Raw genomic sequence first — 17,841 nt, 5'->3', positions numbered from 1 at the left:
CCTCACCTCCCAGGGGGTGAACAATGGGATGGGTCAAATGCAGAGGTTAATTTCACCACACCTAGTGTGTGTGACAATCATTGGTACTTTAACTTTAACTTTTAACTTTATCCGCGCCGATATTAGGGATTTTGCTGTATAGCTGTATCGACCTTTTTTTTTTTTTTTTTTTTTTTACACCAACAACTGAAATACATCAGCAGATACAATATATACAACTATATGACAGCAGTATTTAAAATATAATAATTACAAAAGTAGATTGGAATAACAACTGCTCAAGAACCAGCTATTTTGCCCTGCATGAAAAAAGATCCTTTTTTGCTGGAAACCAATCTTTTTTTCATTCGTTTTGATATCTGGCAGAGCATTTACTTTAATACTTGTGAGAATTCTTCTCTGGTCTGCTCAGCTGCTTTTACACGGCCACAGCCAACCTTCGTTGTACGTCTCTTCTGCTTATCTGTCAAAACTTTTGTCAAAAGTTTTTGTCTTTTTTTTCCTGGTGCCTTACCGGCCACGTTGTGTTTGTTTTTTCTACTGCAGCGATGCTGTCGCTTTACAAGCCAGCGTCCGCAACACTTGGAGCATAGGCTCATTAAAGGAGCGCCGCAAGTTTCATGTTCCATCATTCAAACAAGTGTTGTCCTGATACCAATATTTTAGTACCGGTACCAAAATGTATTTCGATACTTTTCGGTATTTTTCTAAATAAAGGGGACCACAAAAAAATGGCATTATTGGCTTTATTTTAACAAAAAATCTTACAGTACATTAAACATATGTTTCTTATTGCAAGTTTGTCCTTAAATAAAATAGTGAACATACAAGACAACTTGTCTTTTATTAGTAAGTAAGCAAACAAAGGCTCCTAATTAGTCTGCTGATGTGTGTCAGCACACCTGTTTCTTGTTAAGTAGTTCTGTTTAGTTCCACCTGGATCCTTCTTTCAGTGCTAGATCATTCTTCTTTTGAGACTGATGCTTTGTGGGCTGTTTTTGTTTGTACAAAGATTTTGCCCATAAGAAATAATGTAAATCCAATAATCACCCCAAAATATTGCCATGAAATACATTTTATAGATGATTTTTTTTTAAGTTTTACGGACTAGCGGTAGTGGATGGATACAAAAAAAGTGAAATACATATAAATTATGAATGAAACGTATAAATAAACATTGTATGTCACTTTTACTTTCATTGGAGACTTTTATCTTGTTCCTGAACACAGAATGTAAGCAAACATATTAATAGTTGCTGTGATAAGAAAAAGGGGTAAGAGGAAATATACCTTGCCTCTTCCTTTTCCCTTTTATATTGAACTCTCGTGTAACTTTGTATGTGCATGAAATAAACCACTACAATTTATTAGCAAAGATGGTGTAGCAACTAGAGATGTCCGATAATATCGACCTGTCGATATTATCGGACGATAAATGCGTTAAAATGTAATATCGGAAACTATCGGTATTGTTTTTTTTATTATCGGTATTGTTTTTTTTTTTGTTTTTTTTAATTAAATCAACATAAAAAACACAAGATGCACTTACAATTAGTGCACTAACCCAAAAAACGTTCCTCCCTCATTCACACAAAAGGGTTGTTTCTTTCTGTTATTAATATTCTGGTTCTTACATTATATATCAATACAGTCTGCAAGGGATATAGTCCGTAAGCACACATGATTGTGCGTGCTGCTGGTCCACTAATAGTACTAACCTTTAACAGTTAATTTTACTAATTTTCATTAATTATTAGTTTCAATGTAACTGTTTTTATATTGTTTTACTTTCTTTTTTATTCAAGAAAATGTTTTTAATTTATTTATCTTATTTTATTTTATTAATTTTTTTTAAAAGTACCTTATCTTCACAATACCTGGTTGTCCAAATTAGGCATAATAATGTGTTAATTCCACGACTGTATATATCGGTTGATATCGGGATCGGTTGATATCGGTATCGGTAATTAAAGAGTTGGACATTATCGGAATATCGGATATCGGCAAAAAGCCATAATCGGACATCCCAAGTCGCAACCCCTTTTTCTTTGTTTGTGGACACCGGTGAACATCCAGGGATCGAACAACAGTGGACGCATTTTAATACATGTGTGTTTACCTCAACAATAGACATGAATCATAATTCACACGCTCTGTAGAAAAAGGGTCAAAGTCGCCTACACTTCTTGAGGAGACTGAGGTCATTACGGGTGTGTGGGTCATGTGTCCATGCACTAAATTAGTCTGATTTCTCAAATAGTTTGGCTCTAAATAAGCCTCTGACAACCCATTAAAACACCTTAATCAGATCGTGTTTGTTTTTTGAAAAAGCGTGCTAACACACCTACACCAGGATTATGCGGTTGGAAACCAGATCTCTCGGGGGTGTGTGTGCAGTTGGAGAGGACCCTTCTTATCGTGCGGGATACAACCAAGGAGAAGATACTATTCAATAAAAACGTAGCAACAATTGTGATAAAGAGGAGACTGTTTATTTGCTTAACAAATTAAAAGAACGGCACATTTTGAAATGCATCGATGGTAGAAAAAAAGAAACAGATTTATCTAATGAATTTGCTAAGGATATGCTAAAATGCCGGCTTAATTCAAACTCCCGAACGAAATACGAATGAGATGAAAGATAATGAAGCAGGTATACTACAGGTGAATAATAAAGCGTACACAAACTTCTTCATGCTGCATTTATGCACTCCAAACTTATTAACTTTCCGCACAACTGGCAAGATAGTCCAGAACAATAGCAACATTTGTCTGGAAAGGTATCAGTCGGGGCACAAACAGTCTTTTCCTTCGGATTTAAAACTCCTTCCATCAATCCAACGACCTTTTTGAATGAACTCAGGAACAATTAAAAGTTTTGCTTCCATGATTCTTCGTCCGAGAATTCCTTCGAAAACTCTCTTCCGCCAGTCTCTTTGCATCGGACCTGCATTCGCCCTTATACATTCTTGGTAGTAGCGTCATGTTCGTAGCGCAATCCAACATAATTTATTGATGCTGTCTGCTATTTAACATCAGCATAGCCATTAAAGACGTAATATTTGTATTAATATTTGTAATTTGTAAAATATTACAGCGGACATCAACTAAAAGAAGTTGTAAGGATTCGCGATGCCGAGTGTGACGTCATAAGTCAACTGGAAAAGCAACACGTTAATCCGCGCAAAAATTAAATTGCTGCAACCCCCAGTGTGCGGTACAGTGGGTCGAAACTTATTTGACAAACAAGCGTCAGTTTGTGAAGTTAAATGACAGTTGCTCTTCATGTCTTCATATTCCATATGGTGTTCCGCAGGGATCAGTTTTAGGTCCAAAGTTTTTTATTTTATACATTAATGATCTGTGTAATGTCTCAAAATGCTCAAAGCTGGTCTTATTTGCAGATGAAACGAAAAGAAAAAAAATTCTGATAGTAACTTGAATAGACTTATTGATACAATCACTTTAGAAATGATGAAAATGCAAACATGGTTCAAAAGGAACAAGTTGTCTCTAAATTTAAGTAAAACAAATATAAATTATTTTTTGGAAATAAGAAGATGAATACACAAATAAAAATGATGATTGAAGAGATTAACATTGAGTGAGTTGAGCAAAGTAAATTCCTCGGTGTAATAATTGATGAAAAATGTAATTGGAAAGCACATCCCATCCATCCATTTTCTACCGCTTGTCCCTTTTGGTGTCAAGGGGGTGGGGGTGCTGGAGCCTATCTCAACTGCATTCATATTAAATATCCATCCATCCATTTTCTACCGCTTATTCCCTTCGGGATCGTGGGGGACGCTGGAGCCTATCTCAGCTACAATAGGGCGGAAGGCGGGGTACACCCTGGACAAGTCGCCACATATTTATTGGAAATGATCAAGAAGCATTGGAGTGCTGGCAAAAGCACAACAAGAGCTCGATGGACAATCCATCCAGCAACTCTACTATTCACTCAATTATGCTTACTTAAGTTACTGTGCAGAAGTTTGGGGAAACAATTATAAAACATAGATCCCTTAACAATCTTACAAAAACAGACACTTAGAATTATCCATAATGTGGGTCAAAACTGTTAAAATTTGCTGATTTAGTAGAATATTTGACAGGACTTATCATGTTTAAAGCAAGAAGTTATCAATTGCCTGCAAATATTCAAAGTGTATTCATAGAAAGGGATGTGGGATATAAAACCTCAGAGGAATGGCAAAATATAAACACGCTTTAGCACTTAACACAAGGAAAAGTTTTTGTGTCTCAGTCTGTGGGGTGAAAATATGGAACAGTCTGAGTGATGAGCTCAAACACTGTTCAAACATTGAGCATTTTAAGAAATTGTACAAATCTAATATTTTGGTTCAGTATAGTGAGGTCTAGGCTTATTTTGAATATGAGTATGAATGACTTATGTGACTTACTTATGATGATATATTGAGAATTGTAAGCACATTGTTCTGGGCAAATTGAGTTATGTGGATCCAGAGGAATGTGATAAAATGTGTTTCAGAAGAAACTGGATACTAGTTAAAGTAACTATCTGAAAAAGAGGGGGATTCAAAAAGTTTATACTTCTTCCCATTACCCTTTTAAAATATGTTTAATTTAATTTAATTTTCTTAATTCAATTTTATTTTATTTTTTGTGAAATAATAATATTGCCATTGAGTACGGGATTGTTCACTGGAGATATGTATGTATATTATGTACTACATGTATGATGTGGAGCTGACTATGACATACTCAATACATGGCGTATGACCAATAGTTGAATTAGAGAGTGTACATGGACACTTGGACTTCACAAGTAGGTGTGAAAATACAAAAAAAACGAACAATTTGACAAATCAGACTAATTTAGTGCATAGAAACGTAGTGACTGTAGTGATTTCTGCGGCGTTCTATACCATTGTTTGCTGGGGTGGGGGCAGCTCGGGCAGAGAGAGCTGACTCCGTCCTAAGCTTCCCACTAGACAACATTGAGGAGATGGCTGACAGGAGAATGTTGACCAATTTGACATCTATGATGTCCAATTCCTCTCACCCCGTACACAACACTGTGGAGGCCCTGAGGAGCTCCTTCAGCATTAGACTGTTACATCCACAGTGCAAGAAGGAGCGCTATACCGCAGTTCTTTTCTACCCACAGCCATAAGACTTAACACATTATTACTGTCATCTGCTTTTTTCCTTGGTGATAAGATGTGTTTTGTTTTATCTATACATAGTGCAATTGTTGGTGTACAATATGCATTATTTATTACTCAGTTTTAGTTTTTCAGCACATTTTACTTCTATTACTGTATGTAAAAACCTGCTCTGCAGCAACAAAATCTCCCTATTGTGGGATAAATAAAAGTATATCTATAATTTTAGCAAAAATTTAGGACACTCAAATGTTGCAGTAAGTGAACAAGAGTGCTGAGGCAACACTATACATGTATTTACCTGTATACTCCTGTAACTGTCTCACCCATCACTTATAAACAGTAGGGTTGGGCAATAGTTCACATTTTGGTATTGATCCAATCTCAAATAAATACAGGGCCAGTATTGTCAATACCGATACCAGTTCTCTTGGGCAATGTACATGCTTTTAAATTGAATTATTACTATATCGTTTTAGATTATTTTTGACCTGTTGTGTCAAAAATAACACAACAGCTCATGTGTGTGTTATTTGTACCAAATAGTCTGCTGCTGTTTTGTTGTATTGTCTTGTTGTAATTATTTTGTTTATTTATTGTTATTATTTTTTAATTAGTTTGTTTGTGTCACTCTCTTTGTCAGGTCGCTCTTGAAAGAGATTTTAATCTCAATGAGTCTTTACCTGGTTAAAAATAAAGGAAATTGACTTGATACGTTTTAGTTGAACATTTTAATCTATCTTTAATGTAATCTATCTATTGATTTTGCCTTTCATTTGTTGAGCATAATTCACATCAGAACACAGGACAGATTTTAGGCCAGGCCTGGGCAATTATTGGACTCGGGGGGCCGAAAAAAGTGTCTGGGGGCCGGTATATCTAATTTTAGGAACACTAATACAAACCCTCACAATAATGATTGAAAGCTAAAAACGTTATGACAGACCGCCTTAAAAAAAACAATGGAATTTGAATTTTTTTTTTACTGAATGAGACACCCAGAATGTACATGAAAATAAAGAATGTGGGATTTACAATATTAACTATGAAGGATAAAACACTGAATATTGACAACATATTTTACAATCAAGCGAAACACAACCAAAATGCAACAAACCTAGTGAAATATGAACGCGAAGGGTAAAAAAAACCCCCACCTACAATCTGAGATAGTGACCAAAGTAACTAATTAGATAACCAAAATAAACTAATTAGATGACCATAGTCACTAGTATATCATGCAGACTCCAAGCATTGAAAGACTTAGTATAGTTGAAGACTTACGGTCAGTAGAAAACATCACTGCACATCATAATGGCAGCTACACTTTCCATCTTAAAGATCTAAAACAGTGGTTCTTAACCTGGGTTCGATCGAACCCTAGGGGTTCGGTGAGTCGGCCTCAGGGGTTCGGCATAGCCTCTGCCGCAGCGGTCAAGACACACCAGACTCATGTATTGATTAACGTGGACCCGACTTAAACAAGTTGAAAAACTTAGTCGGGTGCTACAATTTAGTGGTGAATTGTACGGAATATGTACTGTACTGTGCAATCTACTAATACAAGTTTAAATCAATCAATCAATCAATCAATCGTGTAAAAACTTCTCCCTATCGGCGTATCTGTACTGTAAAGTAAAAATTTGTAGGACAAAAAAAGAGGAAGTCTAAGTATTATGGATACCCCCAAACAATGTTCCCTCTAATTTTCCATCTCATTTGCAAGTGTGTAATTTGTTGTGAGTTCATGCACTGTGTTGGTTTTGTTCTTTGAACAAGGTGATGTTCATGCACGGTTCATTTTGTGCACTAGTAAAAAAAACATATAACTTTGTCTTGAATTTGAAAAAATAAAAAATAAAACATTTTATTTTTCACTAAAAAAGGGTTCAGTGAATGTGCTTATGAAACTGGTGGGGTTCGGTACCTCCAACAAGGTTAAGAACCACTGATCTAAAACAATTATTTGGGAATGTCGGGTGGGCCAGATTGAAAAGCTCAACGGCCGCATATGTGCATGGCCCCCGGGCTTTAATTTGCCCAGGTCTGTTTTAGGCCATCAAGAAAAAAAAGTCAACAAACTTATTTGTAAACAATGTATCCATATTTAACACAACATTCTAAGACTTTGTATACATATTACCAAATGTATCTATTTTAACATTTGACATTAGCAAACCAAAGCTGTTAAATAACTCTTCCCCACAACGCCCTCCTGTTTCCCGACTTTGTAATGTAAGAAAAATCCAAATACATCAACGATTCCCAAAAAATACCGATCATGTCACATAATGTAGTATCCCTCGCATTGATATGTCGACAGTTGTATAGATTCCATCGGCCCGGAGTAAACACGTCGAGTACAACCAGCGCGCTTCAGCGCAACAACAAGCCGGCCCCCAGGCGCTCCTTCTCGGGCTGCGGGCAGCTCGACTTGACACCATGGTGTCAGACTCATGTCGGCGGCGGAGCTGGTCGTGTACGTTGCATATCGGTGTGGAAGATCCAAACTGTCAGCTGACCGACCGGAGGCGGAGGACAGCCGGCCGCGGAACAGCCTGTTCCCGACCAGCCAGCTATAGGCTCGGCACAGAACGGGTTACAGGTCAGGGTGTCTATTTGGAACACTGTGTTCTCGTCAGCGGCGGTGCGGCCACAGTACAGCCGGAACATTGTGTTACTTTGTGGCTGGCTTCCAAGACCTGCCTTTCATTTCGTACTGAAAATCCCTCCCACCGCTCCTCTCTACGCGTTTTTTTTCCCGCCTCTGTCCCTCCCCCGAACTCACTTCGACGTATGCGCTCCATGTGATCGCTGTACCGGTACGTTTGTTGTCATCAAGCCGAGTAAAGGACGCCGGTCTCGGGCGAGAAAAGCGGAAGTGCGACGCCCACACGGAGGAACATCTCGTACCCGGGACGTGAGCTGCGACGCGCAGCCTTCAAGCAGCAGAAAACTGCCGCTCCTTTAGTTCGCCAGGTGGATCTTTCTTTACCCCCCCAAGAAAGCACAACATGTGAGTGTTTTAATTCATTCTCTTCCGCTGTCCCTTACTTAGGAAAAGTGTTTCTTAGTCTATTACTATGCATTATAAGGACATAGTCAGATCGTTAAATGTAATTTAATTGTCAGAATAAATGGAAATTACTAACAAGCTGTATCGCAGATGGTTAAACGACTTCATGTATAAATCATGTTAGAATGACATTATAATAAAGAATTATTATTGTCCCCCTCACGTTCAATTAAGCCACTAAGCGGAGTAGAACATTCTGAACCAGAGCAGGGTGTAATGTTAAGCTGGAACTGCTGGGAATTGTTATTAAAACATGTATTTACACTAAGAGGATGGAGATTTAGCATCTTCTAGGAAAGTCATTCTTTGTAATAATTATAAAAGCCATATCAAAGAGCTACATGTGTTTCTTTTTTAAGTTGTGGCCAACGTTTAAGAACTCCACCATCAATGTGCCAAAATATCCTCCTTGTTGCACTTTTTCACCAAGTTTAAGAAAAATATTTATTAATTATTTTTTATTTATTTTTTAAGCATATTTATTATTTATTGACAATTACTGCTGAGGTGTGATTGAGCTCTTTGGCCATTAAAAATTAGACATGCTAAATGTTCTCACATTCCCTGCAGGCATTTAAGTTCAGGTACATTATGTCATCTCTTGCCACTATTTCATTTTAATAATTTATTTTCACTTCTATTTTCTGTATTGGCTCTAGTGTTTATGTGTGGGACAATTAAAAGGTTATTGGAGGTAACTCAACACAGTTATCATTTGATGACAGCTTTGAAGAAGATGAATATTTGTGAGATAAATTCAATGAAATCGTTTTAAGGAGAGGGTGTTCTGAGCCATCAGCTTACACCGGTGGGGAACATGTGAATAGAAGGAACATTGTGTTCAGCAACACAAACACACACACGCACGCACGCACACATGCACAGTTCAGTTCTTTTAAGGACACTGCGTTGACTTGCATTCATTTCACTTAGACTTCAGTGCACCTATAACCATAACAATGCTTCTTTTCCACAAATGGCATGTCCGACATTGCAAAGGGGTTTTATAGTCCCAGCACCTCAAATCACGACATGGCTTTCACTGTTTACTTTTCCAAAACACAAAGATGACGCACCATGCACTTGACGCTAAGGTTCTATCGATGGTTGGATCAATTTGTCTTTATGCTTAGCTGAGATTTAATCAAGTCTCACATCTTTGCACCTAATTAGTGAAACGTGTTAAACAAAGGAGAAGGACGTTGAGGAAAAAGTCTGCAGGCAAATGGGTACTTTGGTGATCATTTGCATCAAATGACTGAAGATACTTTATTGTATGTTATTGCAGACCATTTTTGCATTCAGGTGTTTGATCACATTCATAAATATACTCAGAACATACTGCGTCTCCATTTTGAATTTCATACGGAGGTTGTTTGTCCAGCTTGTCTTTGCGAGAAACACCCAAGGGTTTTTCAGGCCATCTATCTAACTTTGCCTCTTTGATCGGTATCATGTGATGCTGGTCATATTTATGGGGTGCTTTTAAAGATGACCTATATATATATTTATATTTATATTTCTCAACTTACACATTTAATTGGTTCTCTAATGGAGCTCTTGTCATGATCTGGCACCTCTGCTGCCGCTTGTCTGCTTTTTTTTTTGCAGTGGCTGGTTTTCAGGTTACGGTGTAGAGCCACCTTCGCGCACACCTGATTGCCATTTATTATCTGTAAGCTCTTCAGTCCATGCATTATTTTATTTATTCTCTGCATTGGGGTCCTACTCCGACGAAGGCAGATCGTGACAGCTCTTAGCTCCAAACACTCTCAGATCAAATATAAATTAAAAATGAATGGCAATAGGCTGATTGGCAACACTAAATTGGCCCTAGTGTGTGAATGTTGTCTGTCTATCTGTGTTGGCAATGCAATGAGGTGGCGACTTGTCCAGGGTGTACCCCGCCTTCCGCCCGATTGTAGCTGGGATAGGCTCCAGCCCCACTCGCGACCCCGAAAGGGACAAGCAGTAGAAAATGGATAGATGGATTAATCGCTGCTTGCCCAGCTCAAAAAACACCACAATTTTAAAATGTTACATACCTTTTAAAAATAACAACCTATTAGTGCAGAAATATTGAATGGAAATAGAATGTATTTCAAACAACTTTTTAACGTCTTTGGCTGGCGTTATGACTCCGCCTTCTTCAGTATGGTGCAGACTTTGAAGTTGTACAAGTCGTACGCTCCTTACTGCCTCTGTCATTCTTTGATGATTTCTTTCTTTGATTTAGTAAATATTATCCGCCTCTTCCCCTCAGCACTGTCCTTTTCTGCTTTCATTTTCATGCCACTAGTCTCGTCGATGGTTGGGTTGCAAGAACGTCACAAGATATCAACAAGATTCCACTAATTGGTGAGATCCATGTATGGCAACTTGTCGAATGTCCAGCGATAATTGCTGCTTAGTAATGTTGGTCGCTTTTTCTTGAAAACCGTTTTTTGTAGGGGTGCAAGACAGGTAATTTTACAAGCAATATGAGGAATTCTGATGCCACACCAATTCATCAAATAACGTTAAAAATAACTTGTTAGGGCGAGCAAATCCAGTGCTTTGTTTTCCTACCTGTGTTGTGAACCGTGTTGTAAACTTCCCCTGAGCTCACTTTAAACAAACAAGGCGTCGATTGTGTGGGACGTCTTCACTGTTCAAGAGGAATTTGGACATGTGTGCTATTTGTACCAAATAGTCTGCAAACATCGAATCAAACCTTATCAGCCATCTGAAATGCCAGCATTGCTGCAGCAGTGTTTTGAAAGCTTATGAGGACGCCTGCCAACCGCAAAGAAAGGTGTCAAACTACAGTTAAATAAAAAAAAAAAAAAAAAAAAAAAGATAGTTACTGTTTATCAATATCGGTCTTGAGAAGCAAATTGACTGCATTGGCTTGACAAAAATATAATTCATCCCTAGTTTTTCCGGTTGTAAGAATTGTGTCTCTAAATCAGAGTAAGGCAGCAATAGAAAGATGTTTTTTTTGGGAGCTGAATACCTCCCTCACGGTCACTGCTCCTCTGCTCTCGCTGCTTCACCAAAGTACAGTTTGCATGCTGAATTTCCAAAATGTACCCAATTATATCCAATTCTTGCTGATGACCGTTAGAATGTAATCGGGGGAAACTTCTCTCTATGAAGCTCTGAGCAATGACATAATTATCTTGTCCACACAGTAATGCCCAAACAGATTCAAACTCTTGATCTCCTGACTGTGAGGCTAACTTGCCAACCATAACATTCAATTTCATTTATGTATTCATATTAATAATAATAATGGATTAGATTTATATAGCACTTTTTCTAGACACTGACGAAGATAGATATCTACGTATATCCATTCTTCAAAGCTTTGAAAATGAATTGCAAAATACCTATTCTGTTCTGCTGATAATTTAAACTCAGTTTATGTGTCATCAAAAGAACTTGGGATTGACCAGTAACTTAAATTCCCTTGGAGGAACATCTGGTCCAAACGCAACAACACCAAAAGTGCTTTACAGAAAGAACTGAGGACCCATCATTCATTCACTCCACATGCACACTTCGATGGTGGTAAGCTACATTTGTAGCCACAGCTGCCTTGGAGTAGACTAACGGAAGAGTGGTTGCCAATTTGCGCCTACGGCCCTTCCGACGAACACCACATCTACTGATTTGCTCAAAGGATATTAAGGGAAATTACTGCCAGTTTCATTTTCTTGAGCAAGAAGCACATATAGAAAACTTGTTAGTGAAATAATGGGCATCTGGATGATACAGGTTCTTTTAATTTGGTCCATTTTATTTCTTCCACATACTGTAATCACATAATTGCCTAAAACTGTACATTTCATAGACCTCAAAGTTAAGGGAGCTGTTTGCAACCAATAAGCGGCTGCCCAGAGGGTACTAACTTTACAAACTGTTAAGCATTAAATCCTGCGGTTTTCTGGCTTTGAGCATGTACAAACACACACACACACACACACACACACACACACACACACACACACACACACACACACACACACACACACACACACACACACACACACACACACACACGTTAACTTCAATGATTCTTTTATGGCTTGTCAGCTCATGATACCAGTTTGGCAGAGTTTAGGTAACAACATGACTGCAAATTGTGTGTTGCTTCTCTTGGAGTGCTTTGTGTGTGTGTGTGTGTGTGTGTGTGTGTGTGTGTGTGTGTGTGTGTGTGTGTGTGTGTGTGTGTGTGTGTGTGTGTGTGTGTGTGTGTGTGTGTGTGTGTGTGATAACAATGAGTGACAAGCCAGAACGAGCAATTTTTCAATCCATTTTTCTACCGCTTGTCCCTGACGGGGCCACGGAGGGTGCTGGAGTCTATCCCAGCTGCAAACGGGTGGAATGCGTGGTACATTAGTATTGTGGAAATACATACACGTTTGAAAAAAATGTTTTGTTAAACTACTAATGGTAACAGAAGTTATCCGATCGTGTTGTTGTTATACTTTTGGGTTTAAAAAATGAAACTTTGAGCAAGCAGCCCCTCATCTAATTTCTATTGTTTAAAGAATAATTAATAACGTAAATCTAAAATAGGTCTTATTTTACAATAATTTTGAGTCTGTGGCTTTGGAATCAGCTTGAGTGAAAACAACAAGGCTTTTATAGGCAAATGGCTGTGGAGTTCAGCATCTTTTGATGTGTTAATAAAAGTTGAGCTGGAGTTCGCAAACTTTATGAATCTGACCAAACGAATGTGCATGCACATTTCTTCCTTTGATAGTATGCACACATATTGTCCAGAGTTTGTCTCACACAGTGTCCCACACCCACCAAGATGGGACTATATCTATTCGAGTATACAGTATATGTCTATCCTGAGTCTCAAGAGGAAGTGGTAATGCCTTGCAACCTTTTAGGGGTATTCAATTATAATTGAGTAAGGTCCACTTAAGAAATTATTGTCACACCAAAGGTCTGAAACTGTAATTTTGCCTTATATTGCACACTGAAACATCAAAGGATGCAGTGGCTACTTTGATTTTTTTTACTTTCAAGACGATGCAATATATATATTTAAAAAAAGAAAAGAACAACCTGCGTGTAGCTTTGTGTTATTAGCGTCAACTTTTTGTTTAGTTCCAAAATCCATACAATCCTGAGTGAACGCACATGTGCTGTACATGAATGTGTTACGATTCTTTCATACTGGACTCCCAAGTTCCAAGGCGTTGCTTTGATCAGTGCTACAGTTTCTAAGAATATAAGACAGTGGTTTAAAGTGGATTCTGGAAGAATGAACAAAGGTTCTTTTTTTTTTAATCATTTATTAGTTTAAAGCAAGCCCAAACTGTCCTTACTTCTGAACAGATTTTGATTGATGTCACCACGCTTTTCCCAAAGTAATCGAAGACTCTTGTCTACAGTCTGCGAGCATTTAATATTGCATTGTAGCGGCTCTACTTTCTTGTTCCCATCATGCCTCACTGCAAATACTTTGAGCCAGCTGCTTTATTTCAGAGCTTTAGGCATTAATTTGTCTATTTTTATTTTTCAAAGTTGCTTTGTTGTCTTTTAATGCTAAGACTAGTGTGTTCCCTTTTTTATGTGTTAAATTATATTTATATCATTTGTTGGCTTTCATCTCTGACACAACGACTGGATGTTGTCATGTGTAGTCACCTCCCTGTTCATATTTTTTGTTAAGCTGATTGTCGGTTGTGTTAGACACTTGAACACCTTTTTCTTCTAAAGAGTCCTTCCTGAATGTTTATCATTTGCGCCACAGTATTATCAATTTACTTTAATCGATTTATCATTTGGCCACAGTATTATCAATTTACTTTAATTGATCACTGGCAGAGATAGCGAGAGTAGGAACAATTCTAGTCATGTAAGATTATAGCTGTCCCTTTCCACATCAGGCTTCGAATATTGCAGCTCGATCAAATAGATGTTTTTTGGGGGGTTGGGAAATTTTATATTTTTTTAGCATATTATGCAACATTTTTGCCCTAAATCAAGCAGTTGTTGACTAAATGAATTAAAAAAAAAAAATTCAATAGTACAGTACTTTTCAGTCTTTGTGCCAAAGTACATCTCTTGACATGTTAAGAGTCAAGGACCAAACATGGTGAAACTGAGTTTCAGTTTTATGCTCCTAAAATATGGAATAGTCTCCCTGAAGATGTGAGACAGGCCTCTTCAGCGTTGGCAATGTTCAAATCCAAGCTGAAAACACTTTTTTTAAATTGTGCATATGACAACTAAAAGTACTTTATCTACAGTATTTGATATATTTAAATTAATTATGATTGTTTGATATTTTCTGATTTTAAATAGAATTTTATGATTTTATATCTTTATTTTTGCTTTTTGATTTTCCGTAAAGCACTTTGGCTTGCCTAGTATTGGCTACTGGATGGGACCAAACCAATCAGATATTAATGTGCAATGCGACTGATTTTCTTTCTGATCCGGAAAAAAGTGAAATTCAGGCTGGTATCGGTTAATCCAATCCGATAACGACAATTTGTGCAAATATACCTAATGTGTTTGGTAAAATTTAAAATGTAGTACATTTCAAGTTTTGCTGCTCTTGAGAAATGATCTTCAAACAATATAAAATCACAAGGAGAAACAAATGATAGTGTTATTCTCCACTGAATGTTATTTATAATTAACTCTGTATAATGTCTCCATATAGTCTACAATAAAAGGATATTTGTGAGTGTGTGCGAGTGCGTGTGCACGCATATTTATATATAATTTATTTTCATGACTATTTACATTGTAGATTGTCACTGAAGGCATCAAAACTATGACATCTGTGAATTGAAAACCATTTCAGGTGACTACCTCTTGAAGCTCATCGAGGGAATGACAAAAGTGTGCAAAGCAGTAATCAGAGCAAAGGGTGGCCATTTTGAAGAAACTGGAATATAAAACATGTTTTTAGTTATTTCACGTTTTTTTGTTGAGTGCATTACTCCACATGTGTTCATTCATAGTTTTGATGCCTTCAGTGACAATCTACAATGTAAAATAGTCATGAAAATAAAGAAAACGCATTGAATGAGAAGGTGTCCAAACTTTTGGCCTGTACACACACACACACACACACACACACACACACACACACACACACACACACACACACACACATAATATATATATATATATGTATATATATGTATATATATATATATATATATATATATATATATATAATCACTTAGTGACTCATTTTAATTGCCAGTAATTTTCTTAAGTAAACAACTGTCATACTGAATAACTGAGCACAGTGTACCGCTGCAATTTCATGTTATGGAATTACAGAGGTGGAATAAAAAGCAGTTTCCATCAGTCGTGTTTCATTTAGACAAGATTTCAATTATTTACCGTTGTTACTTTACACTAAACTAAGGCTGTAACAAATATATTGTAACAACAATATATTGATAGATCGATTTATATTCTTTAATTTCAACTACTGATCTGTGCCTGGCAAGTTGGCCTTCCGGAATATAGATATCGATTTAAAAGGTATATCGATTTTATCAATACTAAAAAAAGAAAACATTGAATTTAAGAACAGCAGACTTTATATCAAGTTTATAAGGACGTTAAATGTAAAGTTTTTCTGCCCTTCTGTGGCATCAAAACAAAAATGGCTGATACCTGCGGTGGTCAAGAAAGTTCATAACAAATACAAACGCGACAAGACAATATCAATAATTGTTGGGATATCTGGGATTCCAGCCCCCCGCAACCTGAAGAGAGAAGCGGTAGAAATTAATTAATGGATGGACAACAAAAAAATTTAAAGCTACAGCACGATTGCAAAAGCCACAACAAAGACATACAACACAATTATATAATGCCACAACTTTAAACCACAAATGGTGCGACAGACGAAACGGAAGTGACAGCGGAGCAAGTTTGCCGACGCACCAGGTTGAGACAGAAGGTTAGAAACAGTGTATGAACATAATAATTTTAGTATTTTGGAAAAAGTGAAAAAAGTTATATAATGACTGAACACTTAATTCATTACACACTGGACCGTTTGGTCCGTGTGACGCCCAAACTTGTCCGCTGTCACTTCCGTTAAGATGTTACGTGTTGATTAAAATGAGAGTAGTGGCAGGTCAAAACCCTGCTCATTTAATCTGAAAATATTTGTTTGCACATCTGATGATTCTGAAAATATGTTGGTTGCAGCTTATTTTTTTATATTAATATTGTATTATATTTATGTTGAAAAACAAAAGGAAAAGTAGCAGCTAAATCTCCTGTTAAAATGTTGGTTATTGTACTTTTATTGAATTGTTCTTGAATGTTGAAAATGAGCAGATAAGGTTTCCTCTTGTTGATTCAACATAAAGTGTTGGTTGCACTTTATTCAAATATTTGAATATATATTCGTTATTTTTTTTTTTTTAGAAGAAACAGTAATATGGTTTCATATCACCTGCAGTATCCAGTATTTATTTCACAGTCACACTGGTTTAACTTTTTTGCTAATTGATTTCAATTCACCTAATCGTTTCGGATTGTATCGTTCTAAAAAAATAAGATCGTTCCTGAATCGTGTCAGCAACCACAAGTTCTAAATCGTATCGAATCGTTGCTAAAACAAATCGTTACACCCCTACTTTACACTGTGTTCCTGTTATCTATTTACATGATCACAAATAACTGAAGTATTGATATTTTGATTTTAGAATCTATGCTAGAGCATAAAGATCTGGTATCGGAGGTATCGATATTTCAGTGTCGATCCGCACATCACTAAATTCTATCAATATAACAACACGAGAGAGTTGGCTGGACATTAAGATGATGGAAAATTCTAACTTTGTGTAAATATCTTGACAAATAGGACACCTTTATCTTCAACTAAGAAGAGCCAACAGCAGCTCACACTTTCTCATACTTTCTGTAACATCAATGGAGAAATGATATGCATAAAACATTTCTCAATTATAAGCGCTGTAAAGGTACCCAGAATTGCTGTATTTATAGTTCCTCACAAGGAAGCCTTATATTGAACTAGATAACTAGAGGACCTGGCTGTCATTAGAGATGATGGCACAATGGTTAAAGACAGTGTCGTGTGGACATGCATATATGTTCAAATCCAGTATAACACCTTTAATATTTTATTTCATTTCTTATTTATTTAAAAGCGATTTGTGAGGGAAATTTCCCATATTGTGAAATGCAAATGTTGATGAGTATGCATTGAATAGGCTAGGGCGCCACAAAGCCTTCTAAAAATAATAGATGATAATAATATACAAACCCCGTTTCCTTATGAGTTGGGAAATTGTGTTAGATGTAAATATAAACGGAATACAATGATTTTTTTCAACCCATATTCAATTGAATGCACAACAAAGACTAGATATTTGATGTTCAAACTCATAAACTTTTTTTTTTTTTTGCAAATAATTAACTTAGAATTTCATGGCTGCAACACGTGCCAAAGTAGTTGGGAAAGGGCAAGTTCACCACTGTGTTACATGGCCTTTCCTTTTAACAACACTCAGTAAACGTTTGGGAGACACATTTTTTAAGCTTTTCAGGTGGAATTCTTTCCCATTCTTGCTTGATGTACAGCTTAAGTTGTTCAACAGTCCGGGG

At 36.9% G+C, this 17,841-nt stretch overlaps 1 protein-coding gene across 3 annotated transcripts in view; it reads left to right on the top strand.

The window, feature by feature from the left end:
- Positions 1-17,841, top strand: part of fkbp5 (FKBP prolyl isomerase 5) — a 64,309-nt gene that overhangs the window by 17,865 nt on the left and 28,603 nt on the right. The window contains exon 1 of one of the 3 annotated variants that reach the window (XM_061932861.1): positions 7,836-8,166. The exons of 1 other annotated variant lie outside the window; for it this stretch is intronic. The gene's annotated coding sequence lies outside the window, so the exon portion shown is untranslated. One more of the 3 variants, XM_061932862.1, reaches the window with a different exon arrangement.

The sequence above is a fragment of the Nerophis lumbriciformis genome, linkage group LG38 (genome assembly GCF_033978685.3).
Source record: "Nerophis lumbriciformis linkage group LG38, RoL_Nlum_v2.1, whole genome shotgun sequence".
NCBI classification, from domain to species: domain Eukaryota; kingdom Metazoa; phylum Chordata; class Actinopteri; order Syngnathiformes; family Syngnathidae; genus Nerophis; species Nerophis lumbriciformis.
This window is presented reverse-complemented; position numbering and strand designations above follow the sequence as displayed.